The sequence below is a fragment of the Argopecten irradians genome, unplaced genomic scaffold, assembly GCF_041381155.1.
Source record: "Argopecten irradians isolate NY unplaced genomic scaffold, Ai_NY scaffold_0418, whole genome shotgun sequence".
Lineage (NCBI taxonomy): Eukaryota > Metazoa > Mollusca > Bivalvia > Pectinida > Pectinidae > Argopecten > Argopecten irradians.
The window spans coordinates 4,437-23,168 of NW_027187885.1; the positions used below are offsets into that span (position 1 = coordinate 4,437).

Here is an 18,732-nt window from a genome sequence, read left to right on the forward strand (position 1 = left end):
CATCCCAATGAATAGGTATGTGTACGTTTTCCCGGCATTGCATGGACGATATATTAGAAATATGCCGTTGACGTAGCGGAGGCCATATCTGTCCTACGATTTCACATTTGGAAGAGGTACCGCGAGCTGACTATATATTAGGTCAAAAAAATATATTAGGCAAAAAAAACCCACTAATAATATAGGCAGGTTTAGCGGACTAGGTTAAACCGGAAGTGACGTCATTGTGGCCATATTTGATTCGACACTTCTTTTTAACAAGAATTGGTCAGATACGGTAATGAGGAAAATATTTTGTGCTAGTTTGGGCTTGATCGGACTGGTGAATTCAGAAGAGATGTTTAAAATATAAGTATCGATTTGCAAACATTTCTTAGTTGAGTATTAATTAAATCATAAAAATAATAAGGGGACCAATTTCAAATTAATAGATATCAAATTCTTTGGTATTACATACTGCATCGATGTAACGCAAAAAAATAGAAAATATTGAATAATGAAAAAAAAATCTTAAAAAAGTCAAAAAAAGTAACGTTTAGTAAAATTTGTCCTCTAGCAAGCTTTTAAACAAGGCATATTTTGTGTAAGCATGTAACAAAAAAGTTAGATATGTCCCTTCCCTACTATAAGATATCTTCAGATATGAAATAACTTATATACTTTTTGAATCAGCCATCTTTGTTTTTTTTTTTAGGTTTTACGTCATGGTGTCCATATTGGATTTTTTACCTACTTGATTTTGTTCATGAAACAACTTCAGATAAATGGCTTAAACAAACTGAAATAATTTTAACCTATGTCTTAACGTTTGTCTGGTAGGAATAATAAGAATAAGAAACTTAACAAAACAATAGGTCTTTTCAACACTTTTTGAAAGCCCTTATATGAAACTTAACAAAACACTAGGTCTTTTCATCACTTAGGGAAAAGCCCTTATAACATTTTTAGCAATATTACTCGTTAATTGAATGGAAATAGAGAACGTCCGATAGATCGACGTACGTTTCAGTTTTATCCTCAATATGGCTACTGTCGACGAGTTGTCAAACAGAAAGTGGTAGTAATAGGCCATGGGCTAGGAGGGTCCCACATGCACCCCCCCCAAACCTCCAAACCAATATTTTTCTTAACCCTTATGATGCACTGATCACAAACAAAATGTTAACATTGCATAAGTTGGGATGAACTTCCGGTAATGACGTCATCAAGATGGCCGCCATCTAGAAATTCACTAAAAAATGAAAAATAGTCATTACATTGACATTTTTCAACCGAAGTAGACAAATGAGGTATCAAAATGACCACAATAGAACGAAAAATACATATCAGGACCAAATAATCCAATATATGTAGTGATTTTTACGCAGGAAATAAAAACAAATCGGATTTTAAGCTCAAAAATTGTAATTTTTTAGCAAATTTTTCATATTTGGCTTGACGCAGCAAAAATGTTTTTCAACAGCAAACTATTATTTCTAATCAGTTTTTTGACCACTTATCAGTCAGTTTAAACAACAACAACAACAACAAAAACCAATGTTAACATTGTATTAGTTCCGATTATGACGTCATCAAAATGGCCGCAATCTCGAATTTCACTAAAAAATGAAAAATAGTCATAACATTGACATTTTTCAACTGAAGTAGACAAATGAGGTATCAAAATGACCACAATAGAACAACAAATACATATTAGGATTGGATAATCCAATATATGTAGTGGTTTGTACGTAGAAAATGAAAAAATAAGAATTTAAGCTCAAAAATGGTGATTTGTCAGCAAATTTTTCATATTTGGCTTGAAGACGCAAATTAGTAACAATTTTGTATTTTATCTCTTGTCAATCAGTAAAAACAACAACAAAAATATATAGAAATGCAAAAGAGAATTATTGTTATACCATCATTTGGTTTACAAAACATCGGATGCGTATACAGGGCATATGACTGTTATTGTTTTCCAAACCGCCGACACTACTAACAGTTTCCTGATGTCTTGGTGACATTGGCTATTGATGATTTAGATCTTAACAAATTTGAAATTAAGGTTGGGTGAATATCTAAGTGGGACTTCAAAATAATCCATTTTCATGTTCGAAATTTTGTTGACTAGTAGCGTCTCAAACTGAATTATTACGGCAAAACGCCAACTAATAGCTATATGGTATCAAATTAAAACTAAGGTAAGCCTGTCATTCCGTAAATACTATGACACTTTCCGAAACGTTTTGTGTCTTTTAGAATGAGCACATCCATTCTTATTTCCTAGCTTTTAGCGCTATCGGTTGGTTTTGGTCGTAATTTACGGGTAGTGTCGACTACGGTTCAGAGATAATGAGCTAGGCGGTCACGTGGTCTTGTGATGTCACAGTAGTCCGCGGCTACACAAGGTAAGCCTAGTACTATACATCTATACAGCACATATACGTGTACGTTAGATCTACAATTTGAGTTTTTCTAGTAAATGTTTATTATAGCTTATGATGTAGTTAATTTCAGTTTCAAAACATTCCATTTACACCATTTCAAACATTCAAATAAGCATATATCTAACTTTAGATTAGATAATCAGTCAAATTTGATAGCGATATCAAAATGATGTTCGGATCAGTCTGGACTGAGATTTAGATAGCATATTATGTAAATATCTGTGTAATGAAAAAAAACCCAGTATAATGTAACACTATCTTTTTACGAGTAAAATCACAAAAATAAGCATGAATATATCTAGAATGCGTGTTTTTATTTCAAACTTCTGCCATAACGATGCAAACACGGCACAGTTTTTGAGTCAAAATAAAATGTGGATGGTTGTCAGTTATGTGATATTGGAGTAACAGTACCGATATTATACCGAAAATAATATGAATATCTATATTGTTGCCTTTGAAACTTTATCCATAACGTTTACTAAAAAGCAGAAATACATCAATGATATTTCTGATGTATGTTTTTTTAAATTACAGTATAAGTGCAGATTTAAAAACAAAATCATTATTTCAAAATTATTCTAAATCCTTAAAATAGCCTATTCATTGTCGATCCTTTTGTATATCACACCGAGATTTAAATAATGTGATATATGAACATACTTAGTGATATTTGAATAAGTATATTTAGTGTGGTAATGCTGTAACCCTTCTTTTATGACTAACATGTAGATTGGAAACGGTGAAAATGCATGCTTAGAATTCTTACTAATACCTTAGAAAGTACATAAGATTGCTATATGCCATGATTCCGTTTTCACAGTACTTGACTGGAATAATTTTTAAGGTTAAATCTTTAGTTGAAATAGTTCTTAGAACCATTTTTGTTTCTGAATAAGTCAACTTCCATTATTGTTTTACCCGTGTACGACATACAAATGTATATATGTGTGTGCGTAATACATATTTTTAGGTATGATCAGGGATATTTTATTTCCATTTGCTTTTACATCTTCATTTTAAAAATGGAGGTGACAATAAAAAACCTAGATCCTAGATGTACGGGGTTTCCATAATTCAAATCACAATCCAATTAACGGATGTCCTAACCTGATTGACAGTAAGACAATACCAAATACCCGATATAGTCCACCGAATAGCAAATTGCCCGCGGCCAGGTAATTACAGATGAGTTCGATGAATGGCGTTGTGTACAGGTAAACAACACCCTGGTCCAGGTATTGCATAACCATCAAACCAAAGGCATGGCTAATTATATATCTATATCGGTGTATCTATTCGTATATCGATTAAAAATTGAAAGCGACCGCACTGTCTTAAAAAATAGTTTGTTCTGCTTAATATTTCAATATTTTGATCTTTTATAATATCAAAAATAAATTCTTTCTTCCACATGTTGAAACGTGTTACGGTATTGTAATAAATGTATCTAAATTTACTCGGTTAGCAACACACAACACAATGTTTGTAATAATCAATCATCGGTGTGTACGTACGTCAAGCATCATATCGATATCCTCGATGCTTTAATCAAGGATTTCTTTACGTGTATCTGTACCTCCTCGCCATATTCCAATGTACTACTAGGAAGTAGCCTACGATTTGTGTGGGTCAAGTATCGTCGGTCATGAGTATCTCCAATCTTCAGATCTTCAGTGTACGGTGTGTTCTGAATAGGATATTGTTACAATCACACAATAGGGTATATAATGAACATTTTTTAAAAACACTTGCTGGGAAATTCTATATCAGTCATAGATACAGTCATATACACTACCTTCGTTTTTTGTTTATTTTCATTTCAATTTGATATCTCTTTCCTAATCTAGATAGCTGTAGTTGAGTCTCAAGGCAATAAATATTAAAACGATATATATGTAATACCGTATATAGCATAATGGATTCATTCATTAACACTCTCATATAAAGTCTCAAAAACAATACAATTTTGTTAATATCGTAACAGACAATTCTTTATAAAAAGCCTGATGATTGATGATATATTAGTTCATAGAGTGCTATGTCATAATGATGTTACAAAGATTTTGGATTGATGACATGTGTGCGTAAATATCCGTATTACAATTGTACATGGTTCACATTAGCAATGCTTAATGTAGTCTAGTTTAGATACTTTTTATGACAACTTAAGTGCAATAATGTATAAAGGTCATTGAAACCGATACTTTGAAAGTTTGTTATCTGTTTCATCGATGGCAATACCCATATATATGCGTGTTTCTTTTTTGTAACACAGACCGTACTTATACCGGATGTATCATCCTTAATATAATGTGTTATACATCGTTAAAATATTAATGGTATTTTACTTTGAAATTATATATGTCGAAATCTTTTGTAAGGAAGATATTATCATATTCATTTCTCAAATCGACACGCAACATTAAAATAAGGCGACCTTTAGTAAAAGTATGAACGACTTAATCTGCCCTGCAGATAGGGCGTTAGAATTGCACCAGCTGCCCCAATTGCATGTTCGTAAGAGGTAACTAAATTTAGGATATTTTTTTTCTATTTTTAAACGACTTTCTTCTCAAAACAATATTTTCACTGCGGATGCTGTTTTCTGGTAGGTCAAAAGTGATGTTTTCACTCTGGTGAAAATACCATATATGGTTTTTTTTACTATAAAACCTTCTCTTTGAAAAATGTAATAATCAAATTCGATATTTTACGGCTGCAACTGTGGCACCATTATGGCACGACGCGCTAATAAATATAATTAGCAAATATCTGCAGCTCACGAGCTCGATCAGTGTCTTTGAAGTGTCAGTTCAAATGTTAACGAACACAATGCTCCATTTACTTGGATATAACATCAAACGTTTATGTAAGTCTAGCTGTTAAGATACATACAAGGATATTCCGTCTGTGGGTAATAATGAAACATGCAACTACCCATTCAGAGCAACAATAGATCTACATAACCATCATAATTATATACCTTCTGCATCCACAGATACATTCACAAATACAATAAATATGTATTAAATTTGTACATAGCAAGTATCATAAGTGTAGATTTAAAAACGTCTTCAACAAGAAATATAATTGTCATGATGGATTTAGCGACCAGTAGGTCACCAAGAGTTATCAGGTGGTTTGATTTTACGTATGAGAAGTTTGTTTGTGTAAGTAATTCATATATCTAAAAGACTTTGTTATAAACTTTTATCAATTCAATATACTTAGATGAGCAAGTCTTTGGAGTTTCACATGTATGACTGCATGTCATTTGGGTTATCAATCCTCAAGATATACAGAAAAAATATCCTGTCACTTAAATACCACCGTTTGAAGCCAGACCTCTTGTATTTGTCTGTTCCAATGATGGATTACTGTTAAAGTCTGAAGTAACAAAATGAACATGCCTTTTCAGCCAACAGTCAAAACTCTTTCCCGAGGTGTTGGGACCAACCCGATGGACAGTTTCCCGAGGCCGGAGGTTTTGTTACCAGAACCGCAATCTTAAACTTATCACTGAGCTTCTTTTGAGAAAGACTTTCGCCGAAAGAATACCGGTATTTATGATGCTATATCATTTAACTGAGACGTCAACAATAAACGCATACAAACGTTCCGCCCCCGTCAACAGTCAAATTATTGACCGGTCAATAGGTGAAATTACTTCATTTACATTTATATAGAGAGTCAGGTAACACAATAAAATGTTCCTCGTTGTTTTACATATATTACCTACCTACAAACCTCACAGTGGCAAATATGAGGACTAAGATAAAGAAAGTACATTCTCTGCTTTGACGGTTTCTGCTCTTCGCCATATTTACATTTGATATGGACCTAATCGCTACAAGGAAGTACTTTTTTGTTTCCATATATTGGTACGGGACAAAGAGATGAATCATTGGTAAGAGCTGTGTCTGGTAGTTATACATTAAAAGTTATGTAGATTATATATACAGGTATATCCGTGCAGGTCACTGCGGAAGGCCTTAATTTAGTCTGCATGTATGCTTACACTGCTTAATCTTTTTGACATTGAAGGTCGTGGTGTTTTCTACAGAGTACAATCATGGTCAGCCATTCTCATTAGACCGTCGTTGTATATAATAAGTACATAAAAAAACAAGACAAATGACACTATTTAAACTTCATAATGTGTAGGAGCGTATCAGAATGACTTGTTCATAGTGTTGAATATTGGGTCCTTGTCCCTCTTTGTAAAACCGTTGGTTTATCACGCAGTAGATCCAGGTTCGATTGCCAAACGGATTTTGTTGAATCTGTTTACATTGTTATCCCCAGTAAAGTTTTGTCGTTGGGAGAATAATACACATTCCTGTATCTCTTTCTTATTGCATAACAACCATTTCATACACGTTGGGAGGTTCTACGTCACCGCGGTCAATAGTCGTATACCCAGTGTCAAGGCCGGACTGGTCTGCAAGAAAACCATGCAAAAAGGTTCAGATAATTGGGTTAAATCACAGGTGATGAATGCCCGTTAAATTCAGGCTCAATTTACGCTCACTACAGCATACATGTACATTGCATGTTCACAAAGAAAAAAAATTTTGTAAAAGAAGTTATTTTTTTCAAAATTACAAGGGAATCCGTTTTAAAGTATGTATATATTAATATGTTACAGAATTTTGTAATCACTTATTAAACATGGTTTTATCATCTAGAGTTAATGCAAACAATGCTGGTTCGTTTTGCCTACCTGTAGTTTTATTGGGCGATTTCTTTTCTTTGTCCTTGTTTCTGTCAAGAGGAAGAGAGGTTTTCTATATAAACATGTACACGAGTTTATCAATACCAACATGTTGGTTTTTTATGGAGGTATACAGGAGTCTATGCTGTCTCACATATTAAACGGAAACGTATAAAAAATTATATAAGATTTTTCAGCAAAGTATCTCTACTTACTTCTACATATTAATATCAATATTACAACAAATTGGTTTAAATGAGACGCTTAAATGTTGTAAAAATACTATAAACAAAATAACCAAAATATAATATGATAAATGTATATCATGTCTATCATTCTTGGTTGATATGTAGGTAATATATTACAGGAATCGGTATGTAAAGCATTGGATGAAAGAGCATGTTACTATTCATAAACAATGATATGAATAAATATGTGATATATAGGAATTCAATACAAAAGGAACTTTCCTTAACTTCGGTAATGCTTGGATATGGGGACTTTTAAGTTCAAGAACTTGAACTTACACTAGTAATGGACGGACTTTGGGAAATTGATCTGATTAATATCATTCATAGATAATGCAAAACAAATACCATCATAAACCGAAGTTAAATACTTACCGAAGCCAACAGATACAAATAATTGCAGCCAGTAGTCCACAGACAACAGCTAGCACGGCTATTATAATGACGCTAGAATCAACTGTAATACAACAAATGTGTGATTTAAAATAGTATATCATTATCTAAAATAAAGTTATCAGGAATAATATTATTAGAACTATTTGGATTCGACAAACGAATGCAAACGAATATGAATAATTAAGTACTGATACAATTTTGGATGTATAACAGATCGCCAATCAACAGCCATCATTTTAATTTTACTTCACCTGGTGACTCTCAACGTTGGATGTATCTGTAATATATAATATGTAATATGAATATATCACGGACGCAACCAAGTATTTTTTTTTTCATTCCGCACAAAAACATCATTCAATATTATAAACTACGATATCACGCCATTTTGAAATTAGTTACGAAAAAGTGACTTCGAGTAAAATTCTCCAAACATTCGACAATTGCCGTTATATTTTCAATATCTTAATCGAGTGTTATTTACATTTTTTATGCATAACAACAGCCTAGTTTCTGAAAAAATCCATCTGCCTTTTACAAATGTTGACAATAAATATAACATATAGAAATCTAGGCAAATGAAATTCCCTTGAAAAGACTGTGATCTGCAAGTACAGATTGTCAGTAACTATAGACATACATACATGTAACCCTGGGTTAACAGTGTCCATCTGCCTTGTTACAGATGTTTATCAGTAACTATAGACATCCACACATGTACCTCCTGGGTTAGACAGCGTCCATCTGCCTTGTTACATATGTTTGTCAGAAATATAAAATACATTACCTATAGACATCCACACATCAGTACCTACCACTGGGTTAGACATTGTCCATCTGCTTTGTTACAGATGTTGTCAGTAACTATAGACATCCACACATGTACCTACCCTGGGTTAGACATTGTCCATCTTCCTTGTTACAGTATATGTTGTCAGTAACTATAGACATCCACACATGTACCTACCCTGGGTTAGACATTGTCCATCTTCCTTGTTACAGATGTTGTCAGTAACTATATACATCCACACATGTACCTACCCTGAGTTGGACATTGTCTATCTTCCTTGTTACAGATGTTGTCAGTCAGTAACTAGAGACATCCACACATGTACCTACCCTGAGTTAGACATTGTCCATCTTCTTTGTTACAGATGTTGTCAGTAACTATAGACATCCACACATGTACCTACCCTGAGTTAGACATTGTCCATCTTCTTTGTTACAGATGTTGTCAGTAATTATAGACATCCACACATGTACCTACTCTGAGTTAGACATTGTCCATCTTCTTTGTTACAGATGTTGTCAGTAACTATAGACATCCACACATGTACCTAACCCTGGTTAGACATTGTCCATCTTCTTTGTTACAGATGTTGTCAGTAACTATATAGACATCCACCTTGTACCTACCCTGAGTTAGACATTGTCCATCTTCTTTGTTACAGATGTTGTCAGTAACTATAGACATCCACACATGTACCTACCCTGGTTAGACAGTTTCCATCTTCTTTGTTACAGATGTTGTCAGTAACCATCCACACATGTACCTACCCTGGTTGACATTGTCCATCTTCCTTTGTTACAGATGTTGTCAGTAACTATAGACATCCACACATGTACCTACCTCTGAGTTAGACATTGTCCATCTTCCTTTGTTGCAGACACGTACCTTCCCTTGGTTGTCCAGTCTTCTTTGGTTAACAAATTGTTGTTAGTAACTATTAGACATCCACACACGTACCTTCCCTATGGTTATGACAGAGTCCATCTTTCTTTGTTACAAATGTTTGTTCCGTAACTATAGACATCCACTCATTAAAGTATCTGGTGGGTTAAATACAGCGTTCCATTCTTCCTTTTTACATTTATGTTGTCATTACACAGAACCCCTGGACAATCACTGCTACACACGCCGACTCCGTACTTTCCGGCGTAAACAAATCTATATAAATTTTAAATATCTAGTTAATAAAACATTTACTTTGATTACAATATTTTGCCTTGGTCACCAATGTTTATCATTTGGTTTCATATGAATATGATTAGCTGAAAGAAAATTATCTTCGGAATTTTTCCTGATTAATTTTTTTACCGAAAAAGTTAGCGTATTGGGGTTAGAAATGTCATATTTTAGACGACATATTTTTTTATGTTTATCAATGAATGTCACTTTACCTAAGCACTGGCCAGTTTGTTGTGATCACACACACGAAGTCTTTACACGTCACGGGGCATTACAGAGGTTACAATGTAGGTTCCATATCTCCCAGTCCCTTACATCCTTAAAAAGTGAAAATGTAAGATACATATTCTTGCTTGTATTCAAGAAAAACATAACAAAAATTGTTTTTTAATATTTAGTGTCAAATATCATTTTAGCATTATGTTTTCTTAACTTACCTAACCCGTTATTTGTTTCGTGTCTTTTTTTTTCTTTTTTTTTTTAAGAACATAGAATTTATCTGTATTAAACAAAATTTGGCATTACTTTGTCGATTGAGTTTATGATTAAGCGGTCTTAATCAATCGTACCAAGGATTATTTTAAGGGAGAGAAGGATTCCTGCCGGTCTCTTTACATTACTAATCCCCACGCGAGACGTATATGAATCGGGAAATAAAAACCTTTTTTCGTCAACAAATACTTGTTCCTTATCGAGTCAAACGTAAACACCAAGGTAAAGGTTATTTAAAATATCACAACGTTATATACTTGCTTTAAAGACGGAAAATTTAGAAGATATGTCTTCAAATTTCGTTTAAAAAATATACGACAGCTCATGAAGTGCCGGCCTCACTTCAGAAAGTAAGACGATAACCCCCTCAGTTCAGTAAGTCTTCAATAAAAGACTGCGCCGGCGGATATCAAAGGAAAATCATTCGTTGTCGCCCAACGTCACGTCACGGTCAGTGCAACAAACACAAAAGCTCCTATGTTTTGTACTCTCCCAATACCCAAGTGTGACTTATCCTTCTCTTATACGTCCCCTTGATCGTACCTACACAATCTGGCGTTGTCCCATTGTGCATCCGGTCCCCGACAGTTACAGGACAGTCTCTGGTGCACAACTATCACCCAATTTCCCTATAGTACATTCTTAAAACAGGTGATATGTAAATAGAAATTATGTTATTTAAAAGTTGTTTGTAGCAATTAATAAAATTCACTTTTACCGCGTTTACCAAACAATGTAAATGTTCATAAAACCTTGGGCGGTGTGAAGGTGACACCCGATATTGGCATATCACATTATCAGTTATTATATTATTTGTATGAGGGACTACTACCTATACAGTGTCCACAGTGGTCTTGGTTGCACACTCTATCCTTACAGTTCACTGAACAATCGTGGCCACACGACGTGCTTGCCATACGTCCCGGCAAACGCAGTCTGTCAAATTAAAAATGGGTTTATATGCATATATTGTAGTAATATGTAACGAAAATGATAAATAATGTGGTTAATTTATAATTGTGTTTTGTGCACATTATTATTTGTTTTATAGTGTCAAAATTATATGAATAAAGAATTTTTCAAATAACAAAATTTGCAAAAATTAAAGTTGTAAGAAACCGCAATTCGACGTATTAAGAAAATGTGAAACAAATTGGTTTTCCATTCAACTGAAAGAATAAACTATGGTACAATGGTAAACATGTCACAAGTCCTACGAGGACACGCTTTGTATATTGTATAACCTAACTTACCAACACAATACCCCGGTGTATTTGTTACATAAAACCCGTTCTGACAGTTTGCAGGGACAATCTCGGTCGCATGCAGAGTAACGAAATTATTATAGCACACAACCTTCTGCGAAATACAGAAACAAACACACACCTATACATTTAGCATTGACGAATGATTTCATATTATGTGTTCGTAAAAGTCAGTTTTAAAAAAATGTCATTATTCCCAAAAAATATTGAGATATTGTAAATACTCATGGTTAGTTATACTATGGTTGATACGTTCATAGCGGAAAACCAACAACAAGGAGTAATTAACCAACCAAAAAAACTAAATGTTTCAACTGAAGTAGCCTAATACATCAGTCAGCATTGCGGGGTACTCAGTTAGAATTACAGATGTCAGATCTAGCTCCTAACCATATTTTTAATAATTAATGTATTCTACTTAAACGCAACAAGCGCCATGCTATAAACTACAACGGTTCAGATGGAATATTTGGCGGGAAGTAAATGTAAGCACTATGCAGTAAACAAGTCCCAGATGTAGTTCAACCAACACATTAGTTAAAGGTGTTTTAAGAACTTTAGAAATTCAAGATTCAAAACGGACGTTTAGCCAAGTAAGAATCGAATGGAAATTTTGTTCATATGTAATAAGATTTGGTATTAATCATCTTTTTATACAATTAAATAATTGTCGAATGTCAAATACTGCCTATTTAATTATAAAAATATCAAACCATCGTTATCTTGCATTTGTCGGCAAAAAAAACGTTTAACTTTGTGTGGACCTAAAAGTTAGTTTATATGATCGTGATAGAAACAGGCCACATATGGAATGTATCTTAACAGTTTTGCTGTCAAACGTTTACAAAACGCTCGTGTCTTTGTGTCCTTAATCAAATGTGGTTAAGTCTTCTCAACAGAATCTACGTCCAAAGGCCGTTGTCAGATCAAATTTTAAGTCTAAACAAGTTGAATTAATATGAGGAAAATACAAGTTTTTGTAATCCGGATATAGTCCTTATTTTAATTGTCAAATCTTGTTTCCGTCTGGTGATATATTTTGATTTGTTTCTTGTATTTGTTTAAAGTTTGTTAAAAGACGATAGCACATATGATAATGTAACTAAAAGTTGCTTATTGACTTTATCTCGACTGATCTGTGATATCTTCTATTTATGTTGCATCGTATATTAATATATCTAACTTATCCACTCTGTGTAAGTGGACCATTATAATTTGTTGAAGTGACGTTATGTCCATAGACTCACCGTAATGACACACACATGATAAAAAATATTATTGTAACATCACATGTTGCCACAGATCAATAAATAATGTCGAAATTTAAAGTTTTCTTGCTATTTCCATTAAAAATGTACATTGTATGTGATAAAAAATAACCTTACTCCCATGGTTATAAATTATAAATTAAAATTATTGCATATTTTTCAATTACAAATCATTTTAGCAACAGTTTTTTGTAGTTTTATGTTTATCAAAATAGAATAGATAATCTGGCATATTACTGAGTTATTCTGCCCTTGCGGTAGGTTGATGAATTGTGTACGTCAGTGTGTTTGCACAAGCGTAAATGACATACGATTGGGAGAAAACGACGTAAATTGAGCTCACGAAAATGATGACGTCACAATAGGATACCTACCGCAAGGAGGCTAAATATGTTAATTTGAAATACGGAATAAGGGAGCCCACCTCCATGTATATGGGATAAGGATAAGGGATCATTGGATCGGTATGACTGGGACGACTATGGCTACCCAACCGTTCTCGTGAAGCATGCCGACGAAGACACCAAGCAAACATTCCCTACAAACGGTCACATGTATAACTGACAACGGGCTAAACCAGTCGTCCCACTCCCTGTATGATGAGCGACTAAGCAGGTGCAGAAACACTACCACTTTTAAAGACTTTGGTGTGTCTCGGGCCACGGGGACAGAACCCAGAGCTTTTTCTCACAGGGGCGTAACGCTAAACTCAAGGCCAAAATTGATGCGGTGCCAAGGGAAGCTTTAGTAAAAGATACAAGTCAGTTTAGGAAGATCCTAAATTTAGTGGCCTCTTTTACGTATCATACAAAAAGGACCAGCAGGTTACAATTCTTAATGCCCCTACCTATTTGGTTAATGATGGTGTTTGTGTACATTATTTATTTGTTTTATATCGTCAAAAAATTATATGAATAAAGATTTTTTTGTTAAGCAACTAAATTGCATTAACGTGTAAGAACGCAATTCGACGTATTAAGAAATGTGAAACAAATTGGTTCCATCAACAGAAAGAATAAACATGGTACAATGGTAAACATGTCAAAGCCTACGAGACACGCTTTGTATATTGTATAACTACTTACCAACACAATACCCGGTGTATTTGTTACATAAACCGTTCTGACAGTTTGCAGGACAATTTTGGTCGCATGCAGTACCGAATTTATTAGCAACACACTCTGGAAATACAGAAACAACAATACATCTATAACATTTCGCATGACGAATGATTTCAAATATGTGTATCGTAAAAAGTCAGTTTTTAAAAAAAGTGGGGTTCATTTTTCCACAAAAAAATATGGAGATATTGTTAATTTACTATGTTAGTTTTTAATACGGTTGATACGTTGCATGCGGAAAACCAAAAATCAGAGTAATAATTAACAAAACAAAAACCAAACCGTTCAAATGTTTTCAATTTGAAGTCGTAATATCATCTGTCTTGCGAGGACTCAGTTTGAATACAGATGTCAGATCTAGTCTCCTAAACCATATTTAGAGTATCTTAATGTATTTACTTAACGCAAACTAGGCCAGTGCTTAAACTACAAACGGTTTTCGGATAATTATTTGGAAGAGGAAGTAGTTGTAGCACTTATGCCGTAAACAAGTCCAGATGTAGTTCAATAACAATTAGTTTATGTGTTTAAGATCCTTTAGAAATGAAGATTCAAAAACGAACGTTTTATTAGTAAGAATGGCACTGTAAATAGTTTGTTCATATGTATAAAAAAATAGTATTAATCATCCTTTATACAAGTAATCATTTCGACATGTCTAAATATTGGCCTATTTGCTTATAAAAATATCCAGAACATCGATATTATGCATATGTTGGCAAAACCCCAGTTTATCTTTGTTGTGGCCTGATGTAAGTTATTAGGATTTATCCGTTTGAAATAGAAACAAGTCTCATATGAGAATGTATTTCACAGTTTTGTGTTCCAACGTTACAACAAATGCTCTTGTCCTTTTGTTACTCTTTATAGAATATCCTATTTATTTGAATATTTATGCTATAAATAATCAAATATATTCAATATCAAAATATTTTTAAGATTTAATCGGTAAGAAGACGAACATTTTAAGATGTGTGTCCTTTCTTTTAAACTGAGAACAACACTTTTCGATTGTTCTTACCCTTATTCATATGTGGTTTAAGTCTCTACCATAAACTACATAACTACCGTAAGACACACGTGTAATCATAACTACCGTAAGACACACGTGTAACCATAACTACCGTAAGACACACGTGTAACCATAACTACCGTAAGACACACGTGTAACCATAACTACCGTAAGACACACGTGTAACCATAACTACCGTAAGACACACGTGTATTATTATTATTATATTATTGTAACATCACATGTTGCCACAATCAATAAATAATGTCGAAATTTAAAGTTTACTTTCTATTTCCATTAAAAATGTACATTGTATTTGATAAATATAACCTTACACCCATGGTTATATAACATGAAAATTATTCATATTTTTCAATAACAAATCTTTTAGCAACAGTTTTGTAGTTTAGTTTATCAAAATAAATAGATAATCAGCATATTACTGAGTTATCTGCCCTTGCGGTCCTTGTAAAGTCGTGTGTTTGCAAGCGTAATGACATACCATTGGGAGAAACGACGTAAATTGAGCTCACAAAATGATGACGTCACAATGGATACCTACCTGCAAGGGGGCTAACTCTGTAATTTGCGAATACGGAATAGGTCCCACCTCCATGTATCTGGATAAGGATACTTTTAGAAGGGAGGGGACATCTCATCTATTTACCAGTGCTTACCTGTGCATAATCCGGTGTCCTTAACACACAATCTGTCCTTACAGTTCATCGAACAATCTAGCTCACAAGTGGTCCCGAACTTCCCATCCGTGCACTCTAAACAAAGCAATAATTAAACATCGCATTGGGTTTTGAAATATTAAATGGTATCGCAGTGTATATAATCACAATTTATTTGCTTACATTACAATATCATATTCATTCAAATTTGAGTCAGAACCAAAGCTGGTTCGCTAGAAGATATATAAAGGAATTTGACATTGTAGTTTACGTAGTTTACTGTGCTCTCATTAGCCGTATGATTTGTACAGAAAATCGAACATTTTGTGAATATTTAAAATAATATAGAATAATAGAAACACAAATTTGATTAACCCAATTGTTTGAATTTTTTTTTCATGTTTTTTTTATTATTTCATTATGTAAATGAAACATGAAAGGAATTGTTAGTCTCATTTTGTTTGTTTCATGAGGGTACATCTTATACATCTTAATGTACTGTAACAAAAATTAAATCCCATACCTTATCAAACCAAGTTTGTCTATGTTGTAGTGTAAGCAATATAAATGAACAACGCATCATCTTTTTTTGATGATATGACTCACCATTACAGTGCCCTGTGTTTCCATCATACAATCTATGTGTTACTCACCATCACAGTACCCTGTGTTCCCATTACACAATATATGTTACTCACCATTACAGTACCCTGTGTTACCATCACACAATCTATGTGTTACTCACCGTTACAGTACCCTGTGGTCCCATCACACAATCTGTGTTACTCACCATTACAGTACCCTGTGTTTCCATCACACAATCTATGTGTTACTCACCATTACAGTACCCTGTGTTCCCATCACACAATCTATGTGTTACTCACCATTACAGTACCCTGTGTTCCCATCACACAATCTATGTGTTACTCACCATTACAGTACCCTGTGTTTCCATCACACAATCTATGTGTTACTCACCATTACAGTACCCTGTGTTTCCATCACACAATCTATGTGTTACTCACCCATCACAGTACCCTGTGTTCCCATCACACAATATATGTTACTCACCATCACAGTACCCTGTGTTCCCATTACACAATATATGTTACTCACCATCACAGTACCCTGTGTTCCCGTACACACAATCTATGTGTTTACTCACCATTACAGTACCCTGTGTTCCCGTCACACAATCCATCTTTACAGTTAACGGAGCAGTCCATATCACAGCTATCGCCGTACTTCCCATCAACGCATCCTTTTTGAAAATACATGGCTATATAATTTGGTATTCTTATATAATATGTAATGCAAAATTTTCAATTCAGTGCAATACAAGAAGGAACTTTAAGGGTAAATAATATGTGATATGAATTTAAAAGAATTTACAAAGAAATGCGTATTGAATTCTCCAGATTTATAAAAGTATCGGTAAAACTTTTAGTCTATTTTCTATGAGAGGCAAATCAAACTCCTCTCGAAATTGATATTTCTTATCTACCAAGTCAACGTTTTGTGGATAATGACGTCATTGCCATCTCTGATGTTTTAATTGGTAGACGTGTACACGTATATATGTTAATCATAAGTAAGAGTATAGATAAACTCACCGTAACACTGCCCAGTTTCTTTGATACACCCGATATTATTACAGTTAACAGAACAGGTCTGCTCACAGGTGTCGCCGGATGTTCCAGGAATGCAATCTGCATACAACCAAAATCGAGACATCGCATAAGATACAGAATCCGTGTATGATTTACTTATTAAGTTACATTAACGAACAGTGAAATATGTAAAATGTATTATCTAAAAGAACTGCCAAAAAACAGTTATTAGTGAAGGGATAATATTTTAGATAAAAAAAGACGTCTAATGCCATCAGAATACTGATGATATATTGATACCGAAATGGTGTATGACTCACTAGTATAATAACCTGTGATTATGAAACATTTATCTCCACAATATATTGAGCATTTTATGTCATAAGTATCGCCGTCCATTAAAAACACCCTGCTACAACAATGTACTTAATTTCAATGAAAACTTGAGCTGATTAAGACAAAATGTGATTAAATAAGACTATCCTTTTGGAATGTTATGTAGTTGCATATTAATTGTGCAAATACCTTACAAGGTCCTGGACGGTGATACTAAAATGTAATGTTTATGATGCTAAGCTATCCAACAACGGTATGACATCATTTGACAATCGATCACATTCCATAACATTGACCAGTATCACTATAACAGTACTATCACAGTTTACAGGGCAGTCTTGGTCATATGTTAAAGTAAATTTTCCAGGAAAACATGTTAAGTAAATAGAAGCAATTGAATCACAATAATATAAACAGGTGATATCTTTTTAGAAATCAATTTCGGTTTAAACGAATGCTTTTGCAAAAATCGAAAATCTAAAGTTGTTGACGTTACGAAGGTGGACGTAAAGAAGAAGCCATACATAAACTAGGATTGTGATCAATTATCATTTTAACTGATTACCTTAGACTGGAGACTTGATCAACAATAAGTTAAAATATTATCATAATTATGTAAAGTCACTCAACTTAGCACCTACTGATAAAACCTATGCGTATCCATTGATCTGTACTGTATCGACAGAAAGGATTTCACTATATTGATATTCTGCTGTGGTATATCAATGGTAGAACCAAAAACAATTTACTATAACAAACCAATCCATAGTGGTGTGACAAATCAAATGCAAGTAAAGATGTGATGCTCAGAACAACAAAATGGTATTGTATCATTTAATTGTTTGTTCCTAATAAGTTGGAACTAATAACAGAATAATATGAAATATATTTTGTATACATTAAGACCCTTATTCAAATGCATCTGCAAATTGTATATATTCCAAGTACAAGTCTAGCTTTCCCCCTGTACCCTAGGTTAACAATACCAACCTATACAATGTCCAGAATCTTTACTACACAGTCCGTCTTTACAATCTATGGAGCAGGAGTTCTCACAAACGTCGCCATAATATCCAGGAACGCAATCTGAATAGGATTCGATAGGTAAGCTTGCATCAGATCGAATCTGGTTAATGAGTATAGTACACCAAAATATCAAAAAATGAAAAATATAGTTAAAGGGGCATTTTAG

The 18,732-nt window shown here is 33.8% G+C and overlaps 1 long non-coding RNA gene and 1 pseudogene across 1 annotated transcript; both read right to left on the minus strand.

The window, feature by feature from the left end:
* Positions 1-1,378: 1,378 nt before the first annotated feature.
* Positions 1,379-7,854, minus strand: LOC138312670 (uncharacterized). Its single transcript, XR_011207013.1, has 3 exons — positions 7,770-7,854; positions 7,156-7,196; positions 1,379-6,873 (listed from the first exon to the last, which is right to left on the minus strand). It is a non-coding gene; the product is annotated as an uncharacterized lncRNA (long non-coding RNA).
* A 3,277-nt stretch (positions 7,855-11,131) lies between these two features.
* Positions 11,132-18,732, minus strand: part of LOC138312671 (uncharacterized) — a 30,178-nt pseudogene continuing 22,577 nt past the window's right edge.